Consider the following 25964-nt stretch of genomic DNA (forward strand, 5'->3'; position numbering starts at 1 on the left):
ATTTGCTTTTCTTTCTAATCCCAATGGTTCTTTTTCTATTTCTTTGTCTTGGTTAGGACCTTCAGCACATTTTTTTTTTTTTCCTTTTTGTCTTTGTTCGTGTCCGGCAACAGATCGCAACCCTCGGTGTTGTTCCCACACCTCGCTCAGCCAGTGAGCGGGAACCGGTCTGTATGTGGGATCCGAACCCTCGGCGGGAGCGCCACCGCGCTCCCAAGCGGGGCACTGTAGCAGTGTGCCACCGGGCCGGCCCCAGCACATTTTTTTAATTGTACAAAAGATAGTAGTCATTCTTATCTTTTCACTGGTTAAAATTGGAATGCTTTTTAACATGTCATCATTAAGCATGATGTTTGCTGTAGATTTCCAGTAAATCTTTCTCATTGTGTTTATAACGATTCTGTTCCTAGTTTTCCAAAAGATTTTTTCTTTAAGGTATTACTAATTTTGCCAAGTATTATTCTTTATTGAGATGATCTTTCCCTTGTTTTTCTACTTTTTTGTGTGTTTGTGTGGCTTACTTTGAAGCTGCTAATATTGTATATTATATCAATAGATTATTAGATTTTGAACTATCTCTGCATTGGTCTTATATTTAAAAAAATTTTTTTGACACTATTGGGTTCACTTTGCTATTTTTTCTCTAGGTTTATACTTCAATTTGCTATTTTTCTCCATCTAAGTTTAAGGTGTAATTAGTCCAAATTCTCTGGGGTTTTTTTTGTTTTGTTTTGTTTTTTTGTGCTTTGTTGTACAATTTCGATATCAAGATTCTACTAGTCTGCTTTTATTGTTTTATAAACTTGGGTGTCTGGATAGGTTTCATTTGACTAAAAGAGTGTGGGAAGGGGTGTTCTGCTGCCTTGTACAAGTTTTAAATCCTTTTTTATATTCAATAAAGTAGATATTTTAAGCTGGAAGAATGTATACTTTTCATGAACTAAATGGAGTTATTCTAATTTTGAATGAAAAAAGTATGTCCTGTTTTTACTTTTCCCGTGTTGACACACAAACAAAATATAATTGCTCGCTACTGATCTACATGATGGCAAATGCTCAGATGGAAATTTAAAAATATAATGAATCATCCAGATATTTCCAAATGTCTCTTTAAATTTATTATAGTTTGATTAGGTATCCTACGATAGACAAGCTGTTCTTTATCTGGGATGATCCAAGTAGGAAATATATTCCACAAAAACTTCCTACATAAATCCTGTGTATGTTCTGTGCTGTTTACAAATGACCTCTGGAAAAAGCAAAGTTTCCCATGGTAGAGACAGAGCAACATGTATCTTGTTTTTTTCTCTTTATTCCCTATTCTTTCTTTTTTTATTGTTTAAGATAAATTAGAAGACAAAATTTTTCTATATCGTGGTGTATATTACATGAAATTTGTTAAATTATTCTTCCCACTATATAGTTCCTCCACAATAAGTCTATTTTCAAATACATAAAACAGGTTGTATGGTTGCTTATCTACGTATCCTGTGTACGAGGTATCCACAATTTATCTAAGGAAACATACTTCTTTTTTCAAAAGGCATAACCCCCAAATATTTAGCCATTTATCTTCTAAAAGCCATGCAAAATGCATGTCTCTTCTGTGTTTCCTGTTGATAATATCCCCCCCATTGGTAGCACAACTTTTCTTTCCTCTGGAATGCTGGTACTTATTTTATTCACGGATTGCAAAATTATCCTCTGTTGCTATTCAACCAAAGGGCATTAGTCATACAAGTGGTGAGAATGTTGCTTAGGATACGATCAGCCGTGGCAGTGGAAAACAGCACTTTCAAACAGGCCTCACAGAGTTATGGATGACACTGCCTGGAGATCATATACCCCAAACCTCTTGGACAGAGGACTTATCTCCACACAGACGTCACCAATAGAGTCACTTTCAGAACTCCCTGCCCTACAATGTCTTCAAGCTCAGCAGTTTACCAGCCTCTGAAGTATTATTCTATTTTTACAACCTGTCCAGACAGGGGATGTGTCTAGCAGCAAAACTGGCTGTGTTCCAAATGTTCATTTCCAAATCATTTATTTGGAATCAGGAAACATTATCCCAAAGGAACGATTTTATAAATGGTGTCTTCCACCAATGCCTGGTTGAGCCTCATTGTACTTGAAATGCCACATTGACTGTACTATTCCCACCAACAGTTATTTATTCTGTTTCTCTGGGAAAGTGCGTTCTGAGTTCTAACTTGGGATGTCTGAAGCTCACCTCTCCCTCTGCCCAGTAGCCTTTGCCAAAGCTTTTTTGGGCTGTGCCACAGTGGTAGTCGGGAAGAGGGGAGGTAGTAGCCTTCCCAAGGAGACGAGTGTAGAGAGTTGATACAGAAGCCTCTGGGTAACTTGTTAATTCTGGAGGGTTGGGGAGGAAACCACAGTTTCAGATCAGTCACTTTTCAAGTGTTCGGAATGAGGCACAAAGGGTGGGGACTTTTGCCCAAACAGAGATCATTTCCATGCCAGGTTTTCAAAAATAGGGAAAGGCATATCCAGTAAATCCTCAGATTTTCAAAGACCAAGCTTTTGAACTTGTAATTAGCCAGGGAATATATTTTTAAATTTTTTAGTCAATAATGAAACAGTCTCCAAACACATAGCAATAATGAGACATAGATCTTGCACCTAGCCCTGGGCCTGACATATAGGAGATGCTCCAAAAAAGGTTGCTTTTTTAATTTAAAAAATTTTTTAATTAATTAATTATTTATTTATTTTAAAGATGACCGGTAAGGGGATCTTAACCCTTGGCTTGGTGTTATCAGCACCACACTCTCCCGAGTGAGCCACGGGCCGGCCCTAAAGGTTGTTTTTTTGAAAAAATTGAATGAAGTACTAATTGAGTGAATTCTATATTGAAAAGTACAAGATCACAATTGTATGCTTGTGTAGGCCAGCTAAGTGCCTTCTCATTCAGCACCTCCTGATTCTAACCCCCTCAGGGCATACGTCCTATCAGTGAAGAGTTGGTCAAAGAACTTTCAAGAAGGCACTAAAACAGTACTGTCACCTCTGGGGGCATAGGCATCTGTCTACACCAGCCCCAAAGCAGGTACTGGTTCTCTTCACGCCCTCCGACTTGTGCATCAATTTCTAGCAATTTTTAGCGCTATCTCCCAATTGCCAAATCTAAGGAAAGAAAAAGGAGCAGGAGAGGGAGGTGAGGTGGAAAACCAGTGAGAATACCCAAGCCTCTAGGACCCTGCCTAGCAGAGTTTCTGGCATTAGGTTTATTCTGGCAAACATTACCTGCTAAAAAAGACCTAAGCGTTCTCTGTGTTGGTTGTTTTTATAACACACACAGACATATTTCAGGGGGCTGTGCTGCTTTCAGACTAAAATTTAGTCTGTACAGCAGACCTGGGTCCTGCCCATTTCAGTTTTAGAATTGCATAACAATTTAAATTCATTTTGTACATCCAATCACTTTGAAAAGAAATACACTATTAAGGCTCCCTCCATTAAAAAACCTTCCCTACCCCCACTCCCAATAAACTTATCTACTGTTAACTTTTCATTTCATAGACCATGCTTTCTTTTTAAAGCTCCATTTGTGTTCTACAAGACAGTCTCTTTCTCTAAGATTAACATTTCTTATGATTGTTCCTGACAATGGATCCACTTCCAGAGGCCCTGCTAAGGATAACCAAAAAAGGGCATGGAGCAGGCTGGTTTTGGCAGCCTGCACGCAGTTTCAGAGCTTTTTAGGTCTCGGTTTTCTGCTGAGTGATTTCCTGAGCATGCCTAGGGAATGACAGGCATCTCCACAGGCAGGCTGCATCCACCTTGGCCGGGGTGTCGTCATTGGCTGCCTATTGGAAAAACTACAGGACAATGCATACCACCGACTGCCGACTGTAAACATAGGGGATATGTGTTCACTTAGCATGGACTTCTGGGAGGGGCCAAGGAAGGGCGGTCTGGAGTTTTATTGAATAGAGCAGTGTGTATTAGGCTGCTTGCCTGCCTGCTTTCTCTCTTGCTGTGCTCCTGCTTAAAGAAATCAGTCCTTCCTTTCTGACTTAGTCCTCGGGAAGAAGTTTCAGCCTACGAGGTAAGGCACAGAGGGCTTTCTTTTTTCTCTTCCGGAGAATCTGGGGACTTTCTCCGGGTTTCAGTCAACATTCCTGGCCAAGGTAGCTGGAGATACAAGATTGTTTGAGGCAATAAACCATGTAAATTCCCAGAGCCAGACTGGGCTTCACTGCCCTGCAGATGTTCCCGGAAGGCAAACAGGATGAGATTTCAAGTTTTGTTTTTAGAGTTGGGACAAGAGGAGAGGTCATATAGAGACTCAGATTCAGGGAGCACTAGCAGCTTTGATTAGGGCAACCTTTTGTTTAGGAGGTAATATGGGATTAAACGTGATATCCACAGGCCAGTGTGAGCAGGCGTGCTGTGCCAGTTGGCTCACCCCAGCAGTCTGTCTTGGAACTTTTATTGTCAAAGATTTGAAGAAGTTTTGCTTCAAAAACAACAGCAACAACTCTCTAGGTTGATGAGAAGCCAAAAAGTGATGAGTTTTTAACCAAAGTCATTGCTATTTTATTCTGCTCCTAGTATTTAAGAACTAGACTTCCAGAGCTCCAAGGAAATAAGCTCAGAGGTGGAAAGAGAACCAGCACCTAGCACTGGATGGGTTAATGTCACTGATCTGATATTTGTTAAGACTGAAGATGCCTACCATGATCTGTTTCCTGTAAAACCTAATAATGAGAGAATGCATGCACTAGTGGGTGTGTTTTTAGAAATCACATTTAATATCCTACCAAACTATTTCTTTAAAAATGTTATTTTCTGCTTGAAAGTGTATCTAAGTGTGTCTAGAGAATTGGAAAAGATGCAGGTTGGAAATGTGTTCCAGAAAGGAAGGAGGCAGGCTTTTATTTCGAGATAGACTTATTTGAGCGTCTTAAGCAGTAGTGCGAAGCAGCTAGTTGGTGGTAGCCTGGAATTCCTTTTAGAAAGAGCTGGTTGTGAAGGGCGGGGGAATTTTAGTGCTGTGGCAATACATGGTCAAAAAAGTGGATGAGAACAAAGTACTTGGTATTCATAGATCCCTTCTGTTAACAGGGCTATGCAGATGGACTTGTAAACTCAAATAGTAAAATCCTTCCAATGTGTTTGCCAAAACCAGATATGTATGGCTAGAACTTAAGTGAAGACTGAGTGCTATGTGGCAAGAAGGGCAAATCTGATCATTTTTTAATAATGCTAGATATTAAAGGCTACCAGGTCCCAATTCTGATTCAGTTTGATTTTATTCCATGGAGTGTGGATTTGGGTTGAGATTCATTAAATAATCTTTGCTATTTGTATTTAGAAGTTTGGGGATAATTTTCTTGAGAATGCCTCTCTCTCCTTCTAGAAGTGATATATGAGAACAGAATTCCCTGTGAATTTCTTTCCCTGGAACAGTTCTGAGTAAGTGTGAGAGAAAGGCTGCAGACAACAGCTATAGTTTGATTATTGTCCTTCCCTCGAAGAGATCAAGTTCCAAACTATTTTCACAGTGTTTTTAATGTCAATCAAAATATGGAAAGCAATTTCTTTTTTAACTGTTCTCTAAACCATGTAGGGAATGCAGTTTGGAAGGAAATCTATCATCTTCAGATTTGAGGATAAATTCCATTTTGAAACCAACATCACCAAATCCCATAAGTTCACACTTCGGTATGACCACTCTCTCCCATCCCCCTCCTGGTCTCCCCACCCCCAACAACCACAAAAACACATTTTCTGAAATAACCTTGCAAGTGTTCTATTATATGTAGTGATGGAGCAAGGGAATTTTAAGTTTATGGTGAACTTTAGGCAGCTCTTTGTGCTTCTTCCCTCCTGTTGAACAGTTGCTAAAACATATCTCCTTAAATAGGGAAATGAATGGAACACAGCGAAACCACAGTGCAAGAACTTTCATTTTACTAGAATCATTTAATAAAGAGAAACATAATGTCAAAATTCTGGAACAAAAAGTCACCAAAAAGATCTTAAGATGCAGAATGAACAGACACTGGATTATCCATAGGTAGAGTATAGGATTGATTCCATTGTTCAAAGACAATAGAATTTGTAATTTAAATAATTAAAATCAAAAGAGTGACTTACATAAGTTTACAGTTCTTGCATTAAAGTTAAGAGAAGGGGAACTGGGCTCAAACAGCCGCGTAAAGGATTTAAATGAGATACATGAAAGCATTTCCTGACTGTGAGGCTGTTAACAATTCTAATTAGCTCCTGCCACTGGCCTGAGCATCTCCTGCTCTCAGGCAGATGGAACAGGCTTGTTTTGTGTCCAGCCATGGAAAGTTCCAGAATCCAGCCAGGCTATTCTCTGATAAGTAAAACGCACTTCAGTAGGCATTTTCTTAGAAACACACATAGTTGTCTCCATTTGTCATTTTCATGGTAGCATGATTACTCCTTATTCTTTAGCAAGACAAAAAAGTGACTTAAAGATGGGCACGAAAAGGGATAAGCTGGTTTCCCATCTGCCTGTCATCTATCACATGTCTCAGAAATGTGACAGGGGTGAGGCCGTGGGGGGGGGGCAGGGGAAAATGCTGACAAAGTGGTATGCAAATAGCATGGTAGCACTAAGGACGAGGTTTGAAAGATGCTGCCAAAGAATTTTCAGACTTTAAAAAGGGGTTTTCTGGGTAAATTCTCTCAGAGCCTGAAAATAGAACCATTAGCTTCTTACTGAAAGTCCTTCATCTATCAAGCTAATCCAAGTTTGTTGTTGGAGAGTTGCCCATGGGTTTCCAGTAGCTGGGTAATTTAAAGAGATATGCTTAGCTCAGCCTGAACTCATGAGCTCAGACCCCACTTGCAGTACTGGCTCCTCTACTTAAGTAGCCCTGACCTTCCAGAAAGTCATCAACTCTTTAATCTCATCTGCAGAATGGGCATTATACTGCTTCTCCTATGTCCCATAGTGAGTGGTTAAGATGTCCAAGGGAGATGCGGGCTATAGACCCTGAACTGCCCACAACTTGAGTCTTCTGGACATTATGCTCAACTTGGTGTCCTCCACTTCTTACCTAGGATCCCTAATTATCTCCTCCTTCCTCATATTTGGAGACCCTTGAGTGGCATCTTCTGACTCCTAGTTCTTTTCAGAACCCTGAGCCCAGAGACCGGTGAATATTACTCTGTCCCAATGGTGTTGAATTTTGCCTTTGGCAATCCAAGACCAGGAGGTGGAATGACACAGGCCAGCAGTGGTGTGAGGCAATATCCGAGGAAATCGGAGGATCCAGTTGAGCAGAAGACCAGTGACAAAGTGCTGACAACAGAAAGGCCTTAGAAAGTGAGGCAGCTTCTCTGCCTTCCACCCAAAGCATGGAATCAATCCCAGCATATTGAGCCTGGACCCTGGGGCGGAGAGTGAGGCAATGAGCAGCACCTGGTTGTGGTTCCAGTTGGTCTAGAGACCAGACTGCTCCATGGAGCTTGCGTCTCATCCCTGTTTGCCTCAGTCTTCAGTCTTCCCAGCTGTAGCTGGCCCTGTGGCATCCCCACCAGTTTCCCCAGCTCCCCCACCCCAAGCCAAATGTGGAGCTTTCCTGATCCAACGCTGGCAATTTGCAGGGCCTGGCTGTGGGAGGAGGCCCCGAGCACAGATATGTTCTGGGCAGGGGAGAGCCGCTCCAGTTCTGGAGGCAGAGGGAGGCAGTTGTGCAGAAAGAGCAGGAAGGAGCCGCTGTGCGTCTCACCCCAAACTCTCAATGGGCTGGAGACTGAATGTCGTGACAGGATGGGGAGAGGACGACCCCGGGCCATGAGGAGCAGGGTACATGGTTGTCCTCTCCAGGTCTTTCTTCTCTATGTTGCTGTGGAGACCTTTGAGAATTTGGCAAAAACTCTGAGCCGTTAAGGTCCTTTGTAAACCCACCCTTCCTGATTGACCTTGAGCTGGGGGAGATGGGGATAAAGTCCTAGTTCCCGTGGGAGATCAGAACACAGGTGGAGGTGTCCTTCTTGTTTCCCAGGTCTGGAAGGAAGGAAAGATGGTGTAAACACAGACACAGAGGAGGAGATTACCTCACATGGCCTCCATTTCAAAGGAAAGGAGGTCATCTCTAGAGAAGACACAGTTTTCCGTGGGGAGCTTGTAGGAGCTAGAGAAACTCAGGGATGGCTGCTAGTAAGTGCATGCTAAGAAAGCAAGGGATTAGTTAAAGGACAGCTGAGCAGTTGGGAGGGAAGTGTTGCAGCAAAATAGTTTTTTCTGATATTTTAAGTAAATTGGGTGTTCTTAATAAGCAGTCATTTAGTATGTGACTTTTAAAAATATTTATCAGTGATGGATAACTTGAAGATAAATTGCTTTTTAATTGTTTCCTGAGGCTTCTGGCATTGTTTTGTGAATTAGCGGATGAAAGCACTTGACTGTAAGGAATTCATCTCACTTGGAGAGGAGCATTTTAAGTAGGAATATATAATTAGTTCCTTTTTACACCCACATGTAACATTCCCGCCTGCTTGTCTCAAGATATATTGCTGAAGACTGGCAGGTCCAGGGCAAAGTGCCCAAGGGGGCCGAGGGCCAGTCGGCATCAAAGATATTAATTCCATGGGTCAGGAGGGACAGTCTAAGCCAGAATGGACATAAAATACACAAATGAGCTAAATTGTGAATTACAGCCAGGTGAGTAAAGGAGAATTAGCAAAAATCAGAAGTCAGAGCTCTAGAAATCAAGAGCTACTTAGCCAGGCAGTGTAGAGACAGGTAAGGTGAATTATTGAAGGGCACTGGGCACTGGCCACTGTGTTTGGAACAGACAGACCCTTGTGTTAATCAGCTTCAGTAGCCCAAGTAAAGAGACTGGATTATAAGATACATGCGGAATAAGAAAGGGATGGAATCACAAGGAAATCCAATAACAGAAGCCAAAATAGGACCAGGGTCCAAAGAGACTGGAGTCAGAACCAAGGTGGGTGGAAGGATCTCAGCAGAGGTCAATGGCCCTCCACTCAGGGTGTTTCCAGTAACATAACTCAGCTGCTGCACGGGAGGCTGCTCTTTTCCATTGTTCTATCAACTGGAAAATTCCTTCTGTGCTTCCAGGTCACATTCTGAGAGAGGACATCTGATTGGTTTAGCTAATTAGTATTGTCCTTGTTGGGCAAATTCCTTAGCAGGAGGGGGACACAGGACATACTACACTGGTGGGCCTGGCAGCCACTCTAATGCAGTTAGTGATTACCCGGGGAGAAGAAAGCCCAGTGGGCAATTTTATTTAGAAGAAAAAGTTGGGCATCTAAGGCAAATTAGCTGAAATGTCCAACAGCTCTCAATGGATATAATTTGAATTTTTTTTTTTTTTTTTTTTTTTTTTTGGGGGCGGGCCAGTACAGGGATCTGAACCCTTGACCTTGACCTTGGTAACACCACGCTGTAAGCATCTGAGCTAACCAGTCAGCCTCATTTGAATTTTGATGTGAATGAACTCCTAGAGGGGCAAACAGCCAACATTAGGGTCATACGATTCTTGATAACCCGATGAGCCAGCCTTAAGGGAGGTTAACCTAGAAGTTTGCACCACTGATAACCGAAAAGATAAGAATCATCCATTTCAAAAAGATTCTAGAAAAGAAAACCAGTTTATTTTTGTTGGCATGAAACTTCATATGAGCCATAGTTGTGATATAGCTCCCCCCTAAATGAAGGCAATCTTTCAAATTTAATAAATAATGATCTAACAATCTTCATAGATAAAAACGAATACATCGCAAAATAAATCATAATACTTAATAAGAAGAATGCATACAAGCTAGTATACTCTTAATCAGTGGAAGTTTCAGGTGCAAATAATATTTGCGATGTGATCTTTCATCTATTGAACACCTGTAACAATGTCTGTCAAGTAGCATAAAAGATCCCCTGCCTTCTACACAGTTCAGATCACATTTGGAGCACCGTGCTCTGTTCTGGGCTCATTCTTCAGAGAGGCATTGACAACTATGTGGCCATGGGCGAGCTTCAAAGGCTGGAGGGGGTCAGGAGAGCAAAACGTGTGAGGAAGAGATAAGAGATCTGGAGCTGTTTATCCCACAGGAAAGAAAATGGAGGGCCACATGTATGCCTTCCATATTTGGAGGACGTTGATGTGGGAATTGGAGGAGGCACTTGGGTTTCTCAAGAGAATAGAACTGAATACATAGATTCATAGATTTTTAAGCTGGACAGGACCTTAGGAGATCACTTAGCCCAGGGACTACATATAATTTTCCATCCGTATGCCAGCTCCAACCAATTGGTATGTTAAGAAGGATTGTGAGGCTGACTCTAAGCTAACAGGGGAGAAAAGAATGCTGTCACTCATAGTGACGTCTGTTGGTGAAGGAAAGGGCCATGGCCCCTCAAGTACCATGTTTTGTACTTCATTAGGGTAGCCTGTATGTTCCTAACCGCTGGGCCTTGGATCGCTGGGAGGCCAGGAAGTTATTACAAGAGGTAAACAAATTTATATATGCATCAAATGCTTTAGGCAAACTGAGTAAATAATAGAACACCTTACACAATATGTGCTACTATTTTCTAATTATATAGATGCATTATGATGATAAAATGCTAATTTATTTTTAAAAGAGTTATTGAATTCATAGTAGCTTTTAGTTTTGTGTTTTTTCAATGAGTGGACCTAAAACATACTTACATTGTGTGTGAGAAGGTTGGGACAAAAAATTTGGGATCTCAAGTAGAAATTCTCAAAAAAAGAAAGGAACCGTGATCTATTTTTTTTTTTTCCAGATGAAAAACTAATGCCTAGCCACACTAAGTAAAATTATGTATGTATTTGTAGGTTTCTTTGATTAATGTCTGCTTGTCTCATTGGTCAGTGAGATTCATAAGGGCAGGGAACATCAATTTTTTTCCATTTTTCCCAGTGTCTGGCACATGGTAGAAGCCCAATAGATATCTGTTGTATGAAAGAACAAACCAAGTGACTTGACTACGGTCATTCATCTCATTAGTGCCAAAGATGGTTTCAGAACACACAGCTCTTAAGTCCCAGGCAGTTAACCTTTTCAGTGTACCAGATTGCTTCTCCTCATAGTAAGAAAGAATGTCCCATTTTAACAGGTCACAAATTTAGATTATACAATGCAGCCGAATTTGCCTATATACTGGTGGATCTTAACCAGTGTCTTAATCAAATCAACCGTAGAACTTTTTGAAAATACACATCGCTGAGACCTATCCCCTGGAGATTCTGATTCAGTAGGTCTGTAGTGGGGTACAGACATCTGTAATTTGTAAAAGCTCCCTGGTAATTCTGATAAAGCATTCTGGCTAAGAAACAGTTCTGTATCTATGGTTAAAATAATTCATAGTAGGTATATGGAGTTACTTATTCCTCAGAAGCCTATTTGTGTAGTTTTGAATAATTTCTTTCTAAAAGATGTAGCTGTATATTCCAAATAATAGTTTTGCCGAAGACTCTCTTCAGAAGAGCTAAAATACTTACCTGAAAATCCCTCCAGCCTCCCGTACTCTTTTGGTTTAAGCACAAAGCTATCAACCCTATAAGGTCAAACTTTCTGATGAGATTTCCAGTGTTTGCTTTTGCAAAAGCACTGGAAATGTGGCAAGAATAAAATTTCTCATGGTATTTTCACTTTCTGTTCCAGCCACCATTACTAAGTGAAATTTAGGCTTAGGAGGAGGGGTGGATCTAGGGAAATTTTTCTTTTTAAGGATTTCTGTCCTTAGGAGGTTTTGAAGATCAGTTACGTTGGATATTTCACTTACCAGGAAAAGCTAAAGATGCTTTTCTCTGCTCTCCACTTCATACTAAGGATGCACAAATCCTGAACAGGAAGAAAGGAGAAGCTTCCTCTACACTTACCCTACATCTCCTCTAAGGCTGGGGGTCATCACAGCCTCTGGCCTTGTTCCTCAGAAGCCTATTTGTTTAGTTTTGAATAATTTCTTAAGATGATTTCCTAAGATGATTCCCTGGGTGGCTCTTTCAGAAGTCTGTGGACCCTAAGAGATGAGAGGTTTGGGGAGCACAGACAGGGAGGGTGATTTGCTTTTGCAGAACAACAGAAAATCCATCTCTAGACTCTTCCATTACCCAACAGGTAGGAGTTATGGCCTCTGTGTTATGCAGAAGAATCTACCATATTCAGAGCACTGAGTACATAAGTTATATTCACTAAAGATTACAGAGCTAAAATTTTCTCTGCATAAGTGACCTGGTCGAATAAGAATGTCGGAATTGTTACTATATTTGTACCAATGCTTTTTGGTTTACAGGGCAGGAGCTTGTGTTGCGCACATGGAAGCAGAGCCTCCTGGAGAGGAATTAGATTGGGATCCACATCTGTGCAGTGACACCATCTGCACTCAGTCTCCCCTTCCCTTTTCATGCACCCTCCACTCATACCGGCTCCCAAAAGCTGATTATTAAATTTTCAAGAATTTTGAGAGCCAGTTGTAACAGCCATTATAAAAATTGAATCATATAAACCTACAAATAAATACAGTATATTAAAAGCCAAGGTAATAAATACTCAAAACCCATCTCTTCCTAGTTATTCTACTATTTTTTACATTATTTATTCTCTTGAGGTTAGTTGCACCTGTCGTGTCTGTGTGATGGAAATGCTGTATAATGCTGTGCCTCTGAGCTTCTCTTCCCAGTTCTTTATTCAGTGGTGTCATATTTGGGAGATTGAAATTGACCGTGATGGAAGTATTCACACCACAGAAATCAGCATATGCTCTGAATCTCCATACCCTAAGATATGGAATGGTGACATGGGCCTCTACACAGGAGAGCCAATCAGAACACCTCCATTGTTTAGCCGCATGCATATTTATAATGTATGCTTATGATTGCCTATTTGTTTGTTTGCTCGTTTACTATTTCTTATGCTCCTAGAACATAAGCATCACGAAAGTAGGGACCTTGTTTGGCTTTTCCAGTGCTGTGACTTAAGCTTAAAAGAGTGCTGTGGCCCATATGTGGTATTAATCAATGAGTTAAATGAGTAAAAGGAATAAATGTCTTTAGTTTCTTCTTTGTAAGAAAGCTGAAGCCAGTGTTCACGGTGGTGGTCATCGATTCCTAATTGTATCATTACCCAGTGCTTAGAGCAGTGCTTGGCATGTGCTAAGTAGTATGAAGATAGTTATTAGATAAAAATAAAATAATCTTTGTAACAACCAATTTTACAGATGAAGTTTAGGTAACACATTTAAGGTCACACAGCTAGTAAGTGGCAGAGCCAGGATCCAAACCTGAATATCTGCCTCCATAGCCCACATGCTTAACCACTGCACTGTCTGCCTCTCGCTAATTATTCCGAATGACCAAGTGACAGAGACTCCTCTTTTGTGTGTGGCTCTGGAGGTATGACTTATTTCAGAACAAATTTTGGCATCAGGAAGACTTGAGTTTGAATCTCAAATTTACGACTTTATAGACTGTTTCTTCACTTATAACGTGAGATAATGATTTCTCCATTTTGTAGTTGTCATAACTATTAGAAGGGACATCTCTAACTGCTTTGCGTACGATAGCCACTAAGTCACAAATCACTCCTTACCAGCCCTGACTTCCTATGGAGGCTCTGTCAGCACAGGGCTGCCTTTAGTCCCCACACCCTGGCCACAAACTCTCCCATGTTGCCTCCTCCTGGCCACCGTGGACAGGGAGTAGAAAGAGCTGACTTCTTTCCTGTCTGGGTTCTCCAGGAGGTAAGCCTAGGGCCAATAGATACAAGTTGTAGGACACCCTGTTTCAGGTCAGCGTCAGCACTTTGCAACAACTGTCCGTCTCTGAAGCATGGACCTCCTGCTTTCAGAAGCAGACGACCTCCATGTCCTCTCCAACCAGGTTTACCCCTCACCCTTACCAACAGATCTGTGCTATCTGTGCTGTCTTAACATTAATATTTTTCAGTCTTAGTCTAGTATGGTTAAGGATCTTATTGTTCCTGAGGCTGGATTGTTTTGTAGGTTTTCAGTGTTTTAGACCTAGGGGGAGAGAGGGAAAGAGGGAGGGGAAAAAAGAAAGAGAGAGAGAGAGAGAAAAGAATGAAGAGGGGAGAGAGAGAGAAAAGGCAAGGTTGGAACCTATCTGGAAAAAACCCCTGAACTTGGGAGAGAGAGTGAGTAACAATGGATTGATAGTTATCCTGAGCCCTTGCTGGTTAAGGATGGTTGAGAAGATAAGCTGGCTCATTCAACCCCTTGCTGGCATCCCTGCCTGTGACAGGCGCTGTTCTAGTTGACAACTACTGCCTCAGAGCAGTAAAGTAAATCAAATAACTTGCCCAGAGTCACACACCTGGCAAATGGCAGGGCTGGATTCAACAGCACTCCCTGACCCCACCCTTTGCCGTTTCTCTAGAGCTTTCTGTTCTGCGTCTTTCCTCAGGAAACCAGAGCAGGAGGTTTTTATAACCGATCATTATAATTTGTCAGAGAGCCACACTGCAGTGCAAATAGACAAGCACGTTGTCATTCCCTGCCATATAAGGAAACAGAGCTAAACACCGTTTCTTTCGCTACTGGCTCCAGAGATTGCTCAAGGCAGGATGAGAATCTAGGCCTAGAGGCTTTAGGAAAAAGCAAAAAGAAGGCTGCAGAGATACTTCTGCGTTTCCTCTCGCTGGTAGCAGAGATAGTTTAACAAGCAGTTCAAGGGGAGATATTCTCAAATTAGGTACTAAAGGATTAAACCTTGGACAAATACTTCAAGCCGTTTTGGTGTTTGATTATGTCAAATTTAGGTATTCAACAAGCCAAGACAGAGCTTATTCTGTGAGGACTGAATGGAAGGTCGAGAGCTATACATGCTAAAGAAGTTAGAGTCTGCTCACCTTGCCAGCTGCTCTCAGAAATAGTGTTTAGTGAGAAGATGCTACGTTTAAATTTGACCTTGGGGCCGGCCCGGTGTGTGCGCCGCTTGGGAGTGTGGCGGCGCTCCCGCTGAGGGTTCGGATCCCACATACAGACCGGTTCCCGCTCACTGGCTGAGCGAGGTGTGGGAGCAACACCGAGGGTTGCGATCCCGTTGCCGGTCCTGGTCCGGTACGGGCGCGACACTGAGGGTTGCGATCCTTTGCCGGACATGAAAAAAGACAAAAAGGAAAAAAAATAATAAAAATAAATAAATAAATAAATTTGACCTTCTTGCCCAAAGCTCAGAACATTCATGTGACCACTGTTTTTCTTAAGAATCAGTCACAGGGACTTCAGAGTGCAGGCCCAATAACCAACTCATGGAAGGAGAAACTGAGGCATGAGCAGTTGAAATGATTTACTCAAGATCTGCCAGGCTAATTTTTTTTTTAAATTCTTTTATTTTTTGACAGTTTTTTTTATTGAAAGATAATTGATTATATATATTTGTGGGGTATAGAATTGAATATCAGTTCATGTATACAATATGTGGTGATCAAATCAGGATAATTAGTATACTCATTTATAAAATGTAATCAATCTTTGTGACTCTTAACTAGTTTCTTGCCACCCCACTTCCCCTTTCCCATGTCTAATAACCACAGTTCTGTTCTCTCTTTTTTTTTGGAAAGTTTAATGGATTATTATGATTCATTCATTCTTTCTTTCTTTTAGCTCCCACTTATGAGTGAGAACCTGTAATATTTCTCTCTCTGTGCCTGGCTTATTTCACTTAATATAATTTTCTCTAAGTTCATCCATGTTGCTGCAAAAGGCAGAATTTCATTCTTTTTTATGGCAGAGTAGTATTCCACTGAGTATATATACCACATTTTCCTTATCCAGTCATCTGTCAATGGACATTTAGGTTGATTCCAACTCTTGGCTATTGTAAATAGAGCTGCAAGAAACTTGGGAGTACAGGTATCCCTTCGACATGATGATTTCCATTCCTTTGGGTATATACCCAGCAGTGGGATTGCTGGGTCACATGGTAGTTCTATCTGTAGTAGTTTGAGGAACCTCCATACTATTTTCCATAATGGCTGCAACAACTTACAGTCCCACCAGCAGGGTAGGAGTGTTCCCCTTTCTCCACATCCTCACCAGTATTTGTTATTCTCTGTCTTTTTTGATAGTAGCCAGTCCCACTGGAGTGAGATGATATGTCAATAAGGTTTTGATTTGCATTTCCCTGATGCTGAGTGATGTTGAGCCAGTCCAACCTTGCCATAGGGAGTGTCTACTCTTTCAGATAACTCAAAAAAGCATTGCTTAGTCTCCTCAGGGATATGAAAAAAACTGCAAACAGTACAGTCAGCATCTTCAACCAGATGGCATCTGGGGTATTGTAGTTTCCTAGGGCTGCCATAACAAAATACCTCAAACAGAAATGTGTTTTCTCACAGTTCTGGATGGAGGTTAGACATCCAAGGTCAAGGTGTCAGCGGGATTGGTTCCTTCGAGGGCTGTTGAGGGAATGCTCAGTTCCAGTCCTCTCTCCTTGGCTTATACATGGCCGTCTTCAGGTTCACGTGGCATTTGCTCTGTATGGGTATCTGTGTCCAAATTTCCTCTTCTTAGAGAGATTGGATTAGGGCCTGCCCTATGACCTCATTTTCACTAGATTATGCCTATAAAGACCCAAATAAGGTCATATTCTGAGGTATTGGGTATTAGGACTTCGACATGTGAATTTCGGGGAAGACACAAATCAACTTATGATATGTCCCAATTTAGAACGGTGGTAGAAATCCATATGGTGCATTTTCTGGAACTCTAAGTGCCAGAGACCTGACTGCTGGTGGTCTTCCATCTTCCCCCTGGGTCTAAGGAATGCTTTGCTAGAAATCACTTGACCCTTTGAACTCACCCTTGACATTTACTTTCTGCCTTTCGCAATATGAAATTCTGATCCAGTGAAAAGTCAAAAGAGGTCTCTGAAATGACGCACTGAAGCGCCGCTCCACATACTGTGACCTATCTGGGGAAGGCTGTGAAACCACGGTGGCAGACAGTCTGGTATGTGGCCATCAGAAGTGGGGGAGGGGCTCGGCGGGAAGGCTTGGCCAAAGTGGCCCGCAAGGCTGAGAGGCAGAGTGCTGACACGTGAGCAGCTCCGGAGCAGCCGGCCAGGGTGGGAGGCAGCGACAGATGGGACTTTGAGCGTGCCTGCACAGGGGGGAAAGAGAGGAGGGTCACTTCCAGTCATTTTTATACAAGCTGATCACAACCACTAATCCCCGAGTGCAGGGGCCACAGTAGAAGCCTGCACATATGTGCGCTCTGAGTCATTTGTCTCGTCGTCATTTCCTTCCCTCTCTTCTCTGTCCGTCCTTGCATTTGCATCCACTCTTCCTCTCCATGGCTCTCCTAACTTTATCTGTGCTTGGCTTCGTGAGTTACAAGTACCCACCCCACACCTGGTCTCCTTTTTCCTATTTTTTTTTTGTTTGTTTCCTTTAGCCTTTGTTTCCCTTTATCCCTTCCTTAAAGCTCTTCTTGGTGTTCATTTCCCAGCTTCAGTCCTGCCTGTGGCTACTCACTGTCTTAGCCCAGAGGTGTCCACTTTTGAGAGTAAAAGGAAGAGCTATTAATAATTTCCCTAAAATAACAGTCTTAAACTGGGACCGTTTCAGGCAAATAGGCGTGGATGGTTATCCTGTCCATGATGTAGTTTTCTGCCCTCCATAAATCTATCAACCATTCACTCTGCTTCTGGACCTTTCTTTTTAAAAGTTTTTATGTTCTGATTCTTCTTTTTTATTTCCACCCCAAGGAGCTTTATGTATTTTTGTCAGTGTGAGTTCCTGTCTTCCATTATCTCCTCTTTGCTCCCTCATTTTCCTCTTCTCTGTCTCCTGTCTCTCCACTTGAATTCTTCTTTTCTCTTTATCTCTGTTTTTCTTTTTTTGGTGCAGTCTTGACTGCAGCTCAGGAAGGCCACATTTGTCTGCCATGATCATGCAGAACATATTCCTGGCATTTCTCAGACCGACCAAGGCACAGCTGAGCATATGCACACACTTTAAAATAAACCGCCAAATGTTACAAGCTGCTTTGGGTCTCAGATGAGCCCTTACTGGACTGTCCACCACTTCAACACTTCTGCCCAGAGACTAGAACAATCCCTACACCACAGAAGCAGCCATGCCCATAACTATCATGTAGGCATGTCCTGTGTATGTGGATAGGCTCTCAAAGGGCATATTTCCTACATCCGTACATATATACTCTAGAGTTGAAAATTATGAAAACATATGGCCTAAAAAACAAAAAGAAAGTGACAGTCAAACCTAACTGTGCAGTCTTTATTACAAGTTCAGTAATCTGGATTGTTTTAGCCTCTAAAGGAATATATACCAAAGGCCTAGCAATGGCTGCTATAGGTTTAACATAAGTAGAAATAAACTTTGAGATAAAAAGGTAGAATAAAAATGTGCTTAAGTTCCTTCCCAATATAGTTCTTTTTATGATTCAGTCATCTGCAACTTATGGTTCATGCTGAAAAGTCAATTATCAAGATATCTATTAGACTTATGGTCATGCATGGAAGTCCTAAAGCTCCTCCTCGACTCTAAAATGAGAAAAGAAGATACATTAGTCCATTTCCTGTCACTTATAACAGAATACTTAAAACTGGGTAATTTACAAAGAAGGTCAATTTATTTCTTACAGTTTTGGAGGCTGGGAAGTCCAAGGTGGAGGGGTGCATCTGGTGAGGGCCTTCTTGCTAGTGGGGACTCTCTGTGGAGTCCTGAGGTGGCACAGGGCATCACATGGGGAGGGAGCAAGAGTGTACTAATGTGCTCACTTGCTGTCCTTATAAAGCCATCAGTGCCCCTCCCGTGATAACCCATTTATCCATTAACCCATTAGTCCATGAATGGATTAACCCATTCATAAGGGCATAGCCCCCACGATCTAATCACCTCCCAAAGGTCCCCCTTTCAGCACTGCCACATTGGGGATCAGCTGCCACATGAGCTTTGGAGGGGGCAAATACTCACACCATAGCAGAACATTTTCCTCTTATAAATTACTGGAAGCCAATTGACAGATGTCTGAGATACCTGACATCTATATAGCAGTTTGTCAGTGAGAAGAACTTGCTCTCATCTTTACTTATTTACTTATGTGACAGTTTTGACCATAATTTTCTTTCTCTTCTCCTTTTTTCAAGTACCCTAAAAGTTAATAAATGAGGAAAGAAACAACGAAGCAAGACACTTCTTGAAAGAAAATAAGGGTCTGTTAAAATTCCCTTTTTTCTTTATTCCTTCCTCCTTTTATTCCTCTTTCCCTCTTTCTCCTCCTCCTCCTCATTCCTCTCTTGTACCTTTTGTTTCTTCTCCCATTGAGATTTATACAGTTGGAAATGTCCTCTTATGTTTGGGCAGCCTTCTGCTGTCTCCATGGTGGCGCGTGGCTCTCTTGCTTAGATACATCTTTTTACAAATATTGATGATTAAAAAAAAAACTTCAACCACACTCTGCAGGGTAGCTATATAGTTATGGTGATGGTGGAATGGAAATCTCTATCTAAAGAGCTCTCTCTTGCCCTAAGACTTGACGGAGTAACCAGTATCAATCAGCCTGGGGTTGCAGACCCACCTGTATTTGGGTAAATAGGAAATGAGGAATATAGGAGTTTGAGTTGTTTTTTATTTTTCTAGACTTTCATGACTTTCTGTATTTCTGCTCTTAGGCATGCTTTTAAGATAAAACAATTGCTCTTTCCATTAGGAGTAGTTTCTAGGTTGCTAATTCTTTTTCTGGAGAGTGTTTGCAATGAGGTTTCAGCTTTTGAAGTCATGGCTCTTGCATTGTGTAGTAGCCTCAGATTCCAGGTGGTCAAATAGAAAAGTAGCTCCAGTCCCTACCTCATGTGACAGTTGGCCAGTGTGAGTTTGAATGGCCTCCTGAGCCCTGGGCTTCCTAATTATAAGCTCACAATAGCCTTTTCCCTTCTCTATCAAACCCAGGTAAGGAGCAATGAGATCTTTAATATAAAGGGACTTTAGGTGGGAAAGTGTCTTAAAACATAGACAGGGTTTTCTTTTCTTTTTCCTTTGAAATATGAAGACTTTTGCTGGTTGGTTTTTTGGGGAGATATAAGTGGGGTTTCTAATAATTTTCCCATGCTGACAGCTTCACATGACTCCTTCTTCTGGGGCTGCCCCAACCTCAGTTCTAGCCTTTCTTTCTCTCCTTTTTTTAAACTTCTGGAGCAAGCATATTCTTTTCTCTCCTCATCTTTAAAAGCAATATTAACAATCATCTTGTTTGGAGGCACTCTGAAACCCCACAGTGCTGAAAAGGGATGGTTAGGACAGATTACCATCTAACTGAAGCTTTTTCTCTAATGTCAGAAAACTTTTTAAANTTGCCGGACATGAAAAAAGACAAAAAGGAAAAAAAATAATAAAAATAAATAAATAAATAAATTTGACCTTCTTGCCCAAAGCTCAGAACATTCATGTGACCACTGTTTTTCTTAAGAATCAGTCACAGGGACTTCAGAGTGCAGGCCCAATAACCAACTCATGGAAGGAGAAACTGAGGCATGAGCAGTTGAAATGATTTACTCAAGATCTGCCAGGCTAATTTTTTTTTTAAATTCTTTTATTTTTTGACAGTTTTTTTTATTGAAAGATAATTGATTATATATATTTGTGGGGTATAGAATTGAATATCAGTTCATGTATACAATATGTGGTGATCAAATCAGGATAATTAGTATACTCATTTATAAAATGTAATCAATCTTTGTGACTCTTAACTAGTTTCCTGCCAATTGCCACCCCACTTCCCCTTTCCCATGTCTAATAACCACAGTTCTGTTCTCTCTTTTTTTTGGAAAGTTTAATGGATTATTATGATTCATTCATTCTTTCTTTCTTTTAGCTCCCACTTATGAGTGAGAACCTGTAATATTTCTCTCTCTGTGCCTGGCTTATTTCACTTAATATAATTTTCTCTAAGTTCATCCATGTTGCTGCAAAAGGCAGAATTTCATTCTTTTTTATGGCAGAGTAGTATTCCACTGAGTATATATACCACATTTTCCTTATCCAGTCATCTGTCAATGGACATTTAGGTTGATTCCAACTCTTGGCTATTGTAAATAGAGCTGCAAGAAACTTGGGAGTACAGGTATCCCTTCGACATGATGATTTCCATTCCTTTGGGTATATACCCAGCAGTGGGATTGCTGGGTCACATGGTAGTTCTATCTGTAGTAGTTTGAGGAACCTCCATACTATTTTCCATAATGGCTGCAACAACTTACAGTCCCACCAGCAGGGTAGGAGTGTTCCCCTTTCTCCACATCCTCACCAGTATTTGTTATTCTCTGTCTTTTTTGATAGTAGCCAGTCCCACTGGAGTGAGATGATATGTCAATAAGGTTTTGATTTGCATTTCCCTGATGCTGAGTGATGTTGAGCCAGTCCAACCTTGCCATAGGGAGTGTCTACTCTTTCAGATAACTCAAAAAAGCATTGCTTAGTCTCCTCAGGGATATGAAAAAAACTGCAAACAGTACAGTCAGCATCTTCAACCAGATGGCATCTGGGGTATTGTAGTTTCCTAGGGCTGCCATAACAAAATACCTCAAACAGAAATGTGTTTTCTCACAGTTCTGGATGGAGGTTAGACATCCAAGGTCAAGGTGTCAGCGGGATTGGTTCCTTCGAGGGCTGTTGAGGGAATGCTCAGTTCCAGTCCTCTCTCCTTGGCTTATACATGGCCGTCTTCAGGTTCACGTGGCATTTGCTCTGTATGGGTATCTGTGTCCAAATTTCCTCTTCTTAGAGAGATTGGATTAGGGCCCACCCTATGACCTCATTTTCACTAGATTATGCCTATAAAGACCCAAATAAGGTCATATTCTGAGGTATTGGGTATTAGGACTTCGACATGTGAATTTCGGGGAAGACACAAATCAACTTATGATATGTCCCAATTTAGAACGGTGGTAGAAATCCATATGGTGCATTTTCTGGAACTCTAAGTGCCAGAGACCTGACTGCTGGTGGTCTTCCATCTTCCCCCTGGGTCTAAGGAATGCTTTGCTAGAAATCACTTGACCCTTTGAACTCACCCTTGACATTTACTTTCTGCCTTTCGCAATATGAAATTCTGATCCAGTGAAAAGTCAAAAGAGGTCTCTGAAATGACGCACTGAAGCGCCGCTCCACATACTGTGACCTATCTGGGGAAGGCTGTGAAACCACGGTGGCAGACAGTCTGGTATGTGGCCATCAGAAGTGGGGGAGGGGCTCGGCGGGAAGGCTTGGCCAAAGTGGCCCGCAAGGCTGAGAGGCAGAGTGCTGACACGTGAGCAGCTCCGGAGCAGCCGGCCAGGGTGGGAGGCAGCGACAGATGGGACTTTGAGCGTGCCTGCACAGGGGGGAAAGAGAGGAGGGTCACTTCCAGTCATTTTTATACAAGCTGATCACAACCACTAATCCCCGAGTGCAGGGGCCACAGTAGAAGCCTGCACATATGTGCGCTCTGAGTCATTTGTCTCGTCGTCATTTCCTTCCCTCTCTTCTCTGTCCGTCCTTGCATTTGCATCCACTCTTCCTCTCCATGGCTCTCCTAACTTTATCTGTGCTATGCATGGAAGTCCTAAAGCTCCTCCTCGACTCTAAAATGAGAAAAGAAGATACATTAGTCCATTTCCTGTCACTTATAACAGAATACTTAAAACTGGGTAATTTACAAAGAAGGTCAATTTATTTCTTACAGTTTTGGAGGCTGGGAAGTCCAAGGTGGAGGGGTGCATCTGGTGAGGGCCTTCTTGCTAGTGGGGACTCTCTGTGGAGTCCTGAGGTGGCACAGGGCATCACATGGGGAGGGAGCAAGAGTGTACTAATGTGCTCACTTGCTGTCCTTATAAAGCCATCAGTGCCCCTCCCGTGATAACCCATTTATCCATTAACCCATTAGTCCATGAATGGATTAACCCATTCATAAGGGCATAGCCCCCACGATCTAATCACCTCCCAAAGGTCCCCCTTTCAGCACTGCCACATTGGGGATCAGCTGCCACATGAGCTTTGGAGGGGGCAAATACTCACACCATAGCAGAACATTTTCCTCTTATAAATTACTGGAAGCCAATTGACAGATGTCTGAGATACCTGACATCTATATAGCAGTTTGTCAGTGAGAAGAACTTGCTCTCATCTTTACTTATTTACTTATGTGACAGTTTTGACCATAATTTTCTTTCTCTTCTCCTTTTTTCAAGTACCCTAAAAGTTAATAAATGAGGAAAGAAACAACGAAGCAAGACACTTCTTGAAAGAAAATAAGGGTCTGTTAAAATTCCCTTTTTTCTTTATTCCTTCCTCCTTTTATTCCTCTTTCCCTCTTCCTCCTCCTCCTCCTCATTCCTCTCTTGTACCTTTTGTTTCTTCTCCCATTGAGATTTATACAGTTGGAAATGTCCTCTTATGTTTGGGCAGCCTTCTGCTGTCTCCATGGTGGCGCGTGGCTCTCTTGCTTAGATACATCTTTTTACAAATATTGATGATTAAAAAAAACTTCAACCACACTCTGCAGGGTAGCTATATAGTTATGGTGATGGTGGAATGGAAATCTCTATCTAAAGAGCTCTCTCTTGCCCTAAGACTTGACGGAGTAACCAGTATCAATCAGCCTGGGGTTGCAGACCCACCTGTATTTGGGTAAATAGGAAATGAGGAATATAGGAGTTTGAGTTGTTTTTTATTTTTCTAGACTTTCATGACTTTCTGTATTTCTGCTCTTAGGCATGCTTTTAAGATAAAACAATTGCTCTTTCCATTAGGAGTAGTTTCTAGGTTGCTAATTCTTTTTCTGGAGAGTGTTTGCAATGAGGTTTCAGCTTTTGAAGTCATGGCTCTTGCATTGTGTAGTAGCCTCAGATTCCAGGTGGTCAAATAGAAAAGTAGCTCCAGTCCCTACCTCATGTGACAGTTGGCCAGTGTGAGTTTGAATGGCCTCCTGAGCCCTGGGCTTCCTAATTATAAGCTCACAATAGCCTTTTCCCTTCTCTATCAAACCCAGGTAAGGAGCAATGAGATCTTTAATATAAAGGGACTTTAGGTGGGAAAGTGTCTTAAAACATAGACAGGGTTTTCTTTTCTTTTTCCTTTGAAATATGAAGACTTTTGCTGGTTGGTTTTTTGGGGAGATATAAGTGGGGTTTCTAATAATTTTCCCATGCTGACAGCTTCACATGACTCCTTCTTCTGGGGCTGCCCCAACCTCAGTTCTAGCCTTTCTTTCTCTCCTTTTTTTAAACTTCTGGAGCAAGCATATTCTTTTCTCTCCTCATCTTTAAAAGCAATATTGACAATCATCTTGTTTGGAGGCACTCTGAAACCCCACAGTGCTGAAAAGGGGTGGTTAGGACAGATTACCATCTAACTGAAGCTTTTTCTCTAATGTCAGAAAACTTTTTAAAAGCTTTATCTGATACCAAAGCAGATAGTGAACAATTGCAGAATCTTAGAATCTTAGAATTTTGCCTTTGGATTCCCTAAAATTTTCTCTTATTGGCATTTAAATTTCTAACACATGAGACCACATACGCGAAAGTGCTTGTGCTTTGTAATCTCTGTGGTTTTAATATCTATAGCCAAATATATTAAAGTTTAAAAATGCTCTAGGAACCTAAGAAGAGTAGAGGCAGCATGCTTGATCCTAGCAACTCTGCTTGGGGCCAGCCTTGTGCGGGCAATCATATGGGTGGGTCACATTGTGTATTTTTATTATTCTTGTGTATTTTTATTAAACAAGATTTTATTTTAGCATACTTTTAGATTTATAGAAGAGTTTCAAGAATATTCCAGAGTTCTCATATACCCCACACCCAATTCCCCCTATTGTTAACATTACTATGGCACATTTGTCACAAATAATGAAACAATATTGATACATTATTATTAATGAAACTTCATACTTTATTTGGATATCCTTAGTTTTTACCTAATGTCCTTTATTCATCTTTTAAGCCCCTTGAAAGAGAATAATGTTTTATATGTGGAAATGTAATATGCACATTATGGAGATATTGATGGAACTCTAATACAAGTATATGCTTGAAAATAGTGTAAGCCAATCCTTTTTTGTGAACATATGCTTGTGGGACCAGCAATATTTGAGGAATTTCTACTGTAATACCATTGGCCTCCTCTGGTCTCTGGTTTGTTTTTCTTGAGACCATTAGCAGATTGCTTAGCCCACTCCACTGTCATGTCAGATGTTGGAACCTATTGCTGCTGCCATCTCGAATAGATGGTAATATCCAGCAATCCAGCATTACCCCCAACACCCCCAATTCTACAGTTTTAGGCAGAAGCATTAGCGTGAAAAGGTTTACCTGGAAGTTGAACTGCTCCAACTCTGCTCTTAAAGTTGCATCATATCACAGTTGCTTGTGAGAGCTTTGACACTAATAGAAGGAAAAAAAAAAAAAAAGATTTGATCCATGTTCCTCAAAATTTTGAAATCTAAAAGTTTTGACCATTTTTAAAATACCACAATTCATGAAAAATATCTGATAGTAACAATAGATAAATTATGAAGGGTCTTGCTTTCTAGAAATCATCTCAATAACATTCTTGCACATACTGAGCTTTCAAGCTTTCTCTGAAATATGTTAGCAGAAGACTACAGTGGAAATGTCCATTTAATTCAGTATCTGCCTTTGAGCAACTTGATGATGTCAGGCAGGCAGTTGAGTCTTCTGGAGTGTCAACTCATAATGAACTAGGTCTCTCCCAGCTCTAAATTTGTTTGGATTTGTGGCTTTATAACTTTCCCTCCTAAGGCTGACTGTTGTCCTTTCTATCAAAGTTACTTTAATGTTGTGCTTTCACTGACAAATCACTTTACAGAGGGAAAAGAAAAGCTAAATGTAGTTCATATATTTGTTACCAGTGGGTTGCCTTCAAGGTAACTAGTTATTTGATTTTTTTCAGTTGGTTTTTTTTTTTTTTTTTTTCCTTTTTGTCTTTTTTCT

General features: G+C 41.2%; 1 protein-coding gene across 1 annotated transcript in view; it reads left to right on the forward strand.

The window, feature by feature from the left end:
* Window positions 1-3844: 3844 nt before the first annotated feature.
* CALD1 (caldesmon 1) overlaps window positions 3845-25964 on the forward strand; it is a 189075-nt gene continuing 166955 nt past the window's right edge. Inside the window, exon 1 of the mRNA XM_008574173.1 lies at window positions 3845-4072. The gene's annotated coding sequence lies outside the window, so the exon portion shown is untranslated. The remainder of the gene's footprint in view (window positions 4073-25964) is intronic.

Source organism: Galeopterus variegatus, unplaced genomic scaffold (genome assembly GCF_000696425.1).
Source record: "Galeopterus variegatus unplaced genomic scaffold, G_variegatus-3.0.2 Scaffold1008, whole genome shotgun sequence".
NCBI lineage: Eukaryota > Metazoa > Chordata > Mammalia > Dermoptera > Cynocephalidae > Galeopterus > Galeopterus variegatus.